The following is a 7,001-nucleotide window of genomic DNA, read 5'->3' as shown; positions in this document are numbered from 1 at the left end:
TAGCAAGAACCATACCAACAGATGACAAAAAACCAAGAAGAAAGTTCAATCCATAATTCTTAAATTGAAATTGTTCAGAATTCAATAACAAAAAACTAAACCCAAACAGAAAAACACAATAAAGATCGATATTAAAAAACAAAACAAAAAAACCATAGCTCTAAAACAAAATTTGCATTTTCTGAACCGCTTGCCTATAACTCATCCAACTATGGCTCACGACGAGAACGTTTGCCTGCACGTACACTACAAACAACACAATAAGTTCAACAAAAAACACAAACCATAACAAAATAGAAACATGGTTAAAGATCTTACGATGTGACTATTTTAACTTTTTCAATTTTAACTTTATGTAAAGCTTCAGTTATATGTGTTGGTTTAAAAAACAATTAACTCCTGCAACAAAACAAAACTGCAAACACTATTACTGTACAAAAGTGCATAGATAAGTGATAATTTCTCGATACAGTGAGGGCACCAAAAACTGAAAAAAGAAAGATCTTTACAATAGTAGAAAGAAATTAATGGATGCTTCACAGCGATAGAAAAAGAATAGAAGCAAAGATTGTGAAGCTTTGTTTCTTTTTTTTTCCAACAACTGGTAAATAAATTTATTCTTAGATGCTTTGGTATAAAGCTTTATCTCTAGCGTTTTTTCCCTTGATTTTGACAGTTCAATCAACACAATTGCATATTAACGTATGTGGAAGAAAATCTCATCGAAAAACAATATATGTGAAAGAAAAACATAGCAAGATATAATAAAGTTACTAGCATTTCATTACACTCGAATCTGAGAACAAATAAAATAGTCACAAAATGCATGACAACAATTCTTTGAAAATATATATTCAACAACAATTTCAGCTTTTTCTTCTTTACTTATAATTTTCTATTCATCAAATATTTCTTGACTTAATTCTAATTCTACAAGCATATTTCTTTAACACCTAATTCTAATTCCATTCAGCAAATAGAAATGTTACCTACTTAGCTGCAGATCATTGAAAACCTCATTCACAGAATCCCGAAAACCGTTGGTCGAATCCAGAACTTGAGATATGTAAACGCGAGCGAAAAACTCAGCTGTGAGGTTTCCCTCCAGAGATTCAGTTACGTTCTCCTCCATTGACATAAGTGAGTTCATAAGTAGCTCCCTTGATGGCCTGAACTTGGATTTTAGTTCCTCCACTGCCTCTCTCTCATTAGATGACCCAGCAATGGCAGTTTGGGATGACCCTGCAACGGCAGTCTGAGATGCCCCGGCTGCCACTGACCTAGGAACCGTGGTCAAAACATTTTCGGGGACCGAGAACAGTGGCTAAACCGGTTTATCATTACTGGTCCGTCGGCACCTGACCACAAGGTCATGTCTACAAATGTTCGGCCCTAAACTTTTAGGAAAAACAAAAGCTTGATATCCCCACCGGTCACCTCTGGTGGAGGAGTTTGATCAGTTCGATCTAGTCATTTCATTAAGATAGCAAGAACCATACCAACAGATGCAAAAAACCAAGAAGAAAGTTCAACCCATAATTCTTAAAATTGAAATTGTTCATAATTCAATAACAAAAAACTAAACCCAAACAGAAGAACACAATAAAGATCAATATTAAAAAACAAAACAAAAAACCATAGCTCCAAAGTAAAAGTTGCATTTTCTAAACCGCTTGCCTGTAGCTCATCCAGGGGCGGAGCCAGCCCAGGTGAGATTTGAATCCTGAAAAAATTACTGGGTGTTGCTACTGTAAGAGTTGCTGCTGTGTTATCTGTTAATAGTGATGTGATACAAACATACCTCTTTTTCTCTCTATATTTCAACTACAAAAAAATATCTTGGTCCTCATTATCATGGTGTCGAGTCTTGTGCTATTTTTGTCTTTATGCAGACCATGATGATAAATTTCTTGAAAGAATACGACTGTACGAGCTGCATTTTAGGAGTACGAACATTAAGCAATCTTTGCAACTGACATGGATGTTGGTAAAGATGCAATTACAGTTGCAATCAAAGAAAACAGTTCCCTCCATTGATCAAACTGGTGCTCAAAGCGAGAGTAAGGAAAGTAAAGGCCACACATAGGCACTACTAATGAAGGCGAATCTATTGCAGCCACTAACAAGGAATCTGGAAAACAAGGTTTACATGGAGAGGGCTACAACAAAACAGAGAAACAAATATATTGTTGTAAATACATTTAGACCACATATAACTGTTATATGAATCAAACACAGACAACATATATATATTTTGCATGAGACAACATATACTGCTTGTAATATGAAAATCATTACACAACACGGCATATCAATTGTAGATGTTACTCGTATCTGTCGTCTAATTTGCTTTCGTCTTATTCTAATATTTGTTCTGTTGTGTAATGTAAAATCACACAACAAACGACTAGAATCTAGAACAGTTGTATCATCCAGAATGAATTATTAGGTAAAGCTTCAAAAAATATGTTATCCTCTTGCTATACCTCTCTCCCTTGAATATTGTGTGTTACATTGATTTTTTTTTTTTTTTTTTGCGTTACAGTTAGCCCAGGTGACAATTTCATCCTGGCTCCGCCACTGAGCTCATCCAACTATGGCTCACGACGGGGACGCTTGCCTACATACATTTCAGTAAGATAACAAAAACCATACCAACAGATGCAAAAAACCAAGAAGAAAGTTCAACTCATAATTCTTAAAATTGAAATTGTTCAGAATTCAATAACAAAAAACTAAACCCAAACAGAAAAACACAATAAAAATCAATATTGAAAAAACAAAACAAAAAAACCATAGCTCCGAAGTAAAAGTTGCATTTTCTGAACCGCTTACCTGTAGCTCATCCAACTATGGCTCAAGACGGGGACGCTTGCCTGCACGGACACTACAAAGAACACAATAAGTTCAATAAAAAACACAAACCATAGCAAAATAGAAACATGGTTAAAGATCTTACAATGTGACTATTTTAACTTTGTGTAAAGCTTCAGTTATATGTGTTGGTTCAAAGAACAATTAACTTTTACAACAAAACAAAACTATAAACGCTATTACTGTATAAAAGTGCATAGATAAGTGATAATTTCTCAATACAATAAGGGCACCAAAAAATGGAAACAGTAAAAAGAAATGAATGTATGCTTCACAGCGATAGAAAAAGAATAGAAAAAAAGATTGTGAAGCTTTGTTTTTTTTTTTTCTAAGAAATGGTAAATAAATTTGTTCTTAGATGCTTTGGTATAAAGCTTTATGTCTAGCGTTTTTTCCTCTAATTTTGACAGTTCAATCTACACAACTGCATTTTAATGTATGTGGAAGAAAATCTCATCGAAAAATAATGTATGTGAAAGAAAAGCATAGCAAGATATAATAAAGTTACTAGCATTTCATTACACTCGAATCTGAGAACAAATAAAGTAGTCTCATAATGCATGACAACAATTCTTTGAAAATATATATTCAGCAACAATTTCAGCTTTTTCTTCTTTAGTTATATTTTTCTATTCATCAAATATTTCTTGACTTAATTTTAATTCTACAAGCATATTTCTTTAACACCTAATTCTAATTCCATTCAGCAAATAGAAATGTTACCTGCTTGGCTGCAGATCATTGAAAATCGCATTCACATAATCTCAAAAGCTGTTGGTCGAATCCAGAACTTGAGATATGTAAGCGCGAGCAAAAGACTCAGCTGTGAGGTTTCCCTCCAGAGATTCAGTTATGTTCTCCTCCATTGACATAAGCGAGTTCATAAGTAGCTCCCTTGATAGCCTGAACTTGGATTTTAGTTCCTCCACTGCCTCTCTCTCATTAAATGACCTAGTAGTGGCAGTCTGGGATGACCCAGTGATGGCAGTCTAAGATGCCCCGGCTGCCACTGACCCAGGAACCGTGGTCAAAACATCTTCGGGGACCAAAAACAGTGGCTGAACCAGTTTGTCATTACTAGTCTGTCAGCGCTTGACCACAAGGTCATGTCTGCGAATGTTCGGCCCTGAACTTTTAGGAAAAACAAAAGCTTGATATCCCCACCGGTCACCTCCGGTGGAGGAGTTTGATCAGTTCCACTCATTTCACTAAGATATCAAGAACCTTGCTAAAGAATAACACACATTTCACTAAGATAGCAAGAACCGTACCAATAGATGCAAAAAACCAAGAAGAAAGTTCAACCCAGAATTCTTAAAATTGAAATTGTTCATAATTCAATAACAAAAAACTAACCCAAACAGAAGAACACAATAAAGATCAATATTAGAAAACAAAACAAAAAAACCATAGCTCCGAAGTAAAAGTTGCATTTTCTGAACTGCTTACTTGTAGCTCATCAAACTATGACTCACGACGAGGACGCTTGAAATCTGACCCTAATACACTCTACTCTCATTCTCTCATTCTCGATTTCTCTCAGTCTCAGTCTCTCACCCAAACCCTAAATCTCAATTCCTAAATCGACGATTAGTCTGCATCTCTCTGATTCTCTCATCCCAATTCCTTTCATTCTAATTCGTTCCGAGCTCAATCAGCTCACCGCATCTCTCATCGAGCTCAATCCTTTGATTCGAAGCAGATGGGTTGCCAAAGGGTTAAGATGAGCAGCAACGCAATTGGTAGGGGCGCACAAGCTAGGCCAGGGCTTGGCTAGACAAGGTTGAGTCCTCACTCCTCTTTATTCTTTAATTTTGTTTTGTTTTGTTCATTGTTGTTCTTGTGACTTGTGACTTGTGAAATTAGATTGCGAGCTTCGAGTTGAATCCTTCTTCTTTCTTTTGATTTGTTCATAGTGGATACATCAATGTCGCAAATTCACAGTAGTCAGACTAGTAGCTCATCTCCATCTATTTAATCAACCGCAAATGCAGAGGGAACTGCATCCTTATAATTTGATTGCTTCATTTCTTCACAATTTGGTTTTCAATAGCAACAGACCATCAAACATCAGTGCATAAACTGCATACTGCATACAAAAACCTCAAAGGATTTTATTTTTTATGGGCTGGGACTTTTTTTTCTTTTTGGCCTAAAATGCTGGTCGGTTTGAGGCCCAACCATACTAGTACCAACCGATAGTTCAGTATACCAAACTGTCAGCATACCAACTTTGCCGGTTGGTTGTGGTATCATAATTTCAGTACCGTCATAAGTCGGCTCGGTAGCTAGTTTGGGACTAAAAAGTCGGTTACTGTACCGGTTCCAACCCTAATTTACTTCATCATAGATGCTAAATGCGATCCACATCATCAATACGTATAATAGTTCAATATGTAAAATGTGAAACACATCCCCAAATCTTCATATAATAGTTCAATGCAAATTTTAGAAGAAAAAAAATTGTGCAGATTAAGAAAAGGTGCATGTCCGTAAGAAGGTTTATTGAAGCACATCTCATAAAGTTGATTCTTCATTGTATCTGCTGTTTTTGGGAAACCTTTGACAACTAATTAAGCATCATAAGTTACGAAGATATCAGATGAACTGGTAATTGAGGGGATCTCATGTATTTTTTGATTCGGATCTTCCAAATACTTGTTGTTGAATACGAGACTTCTTACGCTTATGTTGTTATTCAACTTATCAAGATGATTACTCTGGATTCTGAACTATATCTCTGCAATGTAAAAATTGAAACACGTTATAATATATGTTATGTGTGCAGAGTAGATCGACACCAAGAAGTAAATGGTTCTTAACTCGGCATATATATATACAATATATCGGTGTACTTACCGAGCAGGTACTCTGTGATTCACTTCATTCTTTGTAGCCACTTATTTGTGTTCCACATTAGCTCTTTTTGTGGGACGAGGATTGTCACTGCACAATAGTATTATGATGCACAAATGAACATCGCATGTATCAGATGTGGTGTGTATATATGAGATCATGCAAATTGTTTTCTGGTAAATAATTTCATAATCATCAAATGAAAAGAGGTTTGCAAGGACACTAGATTACTTACTCAATAACATCTTCCCTAATATTCAACTTCCCGTCAGGATTCGGATATCTGAAACAAATTTTTTATCAGATTCACATAATACATGCATAGAATGAAACATTTATATAAACAAAATTACAAAAAACTAAATTAACCCAAACAGTGAATATAAATCAAATTAAACAGATGGAGGGAATCAACTAGTAGCTTGGTGCATGTTATGGTATTACTTTGCATGTGGCATAAAAGGTTTAAACGTTATATTCGCCATCGAACAGTGACCAAAACCAAAATGTTCAAAACCAAAAAGTGGATTCAAGTTCCATATTGCATTTTAAAGCTGCTAGACCAAAACCAAGTTTATGTACAAAACCTGAGAGAGCTTAAACGAGCCTCTAGCTATAAATGAGTAAAACTTGAGATATTATAGATCACCATGCATGATTTGAAGCTTGTTATTGTGGCATTAAAAAGAAAAAGAAAAAACAAATCCATGAGTAAAAATTAATATATCATCTCCAATTCACCATGCTTTGAAGCTTGTTATATATTGTGGCATGAAAAAAGAAGAAGGAAAAAAAAAGATTAATGACTATCTTGAGAGTTTATTGACGTACAAAACATAGAATGGTATTTACGTACGTGGACGTCAATAAATGTATCTCTTCTTCAGATAGATAATGGTATTCCACTTATTACTGTACCTCTAGTTTTATATATGTTGCTTAGGGGTGAGCAATTTACACCGAATATGCGGTTACCGACTTGAACCGCACCGAATTAAAATGGTGTCATTCTATGGTCACACCGCACCGAACCGTTTGAAAGCGGTTCGGTTGCGGTTTCAAGTTATAAACTGCCCGATTTAAACCGAACCGCACCGAATTACATTTTCTTATGTTTTATTTTTTTTTAATGTTGAAAATTTTGGTTTGTAATATATAAAAATTTATTTATGTTTAAGTTTGCTATGCAATTCACTATGTTAGAATGATAATTGATATATGTGTGTGTTTGTTAAGTAATCAATTATGATTTTTTTTGTTAGTTACTTGAT

The sequence above is a fragment of the Fragaria vesca genome, linkage group LG6 (assembly GCF_000184155.1).
Source record: "Fragaria vesca subsp. vesca linkage group LG6, FraVesHawaii_1.0, whole genome shotgun sequence".
Classification (NCBI taxonomy): Eukaryota; Viridiplantae; Streptophyta; class Magnoliopsida; order Rosales; family Rosaceae; genus Fragaria; species Fragaria vesca.
The sequence above is the reverse complement of the archived record's forward strand: the minus strand, read 5'-3'. Positions refer to the sequence as shown.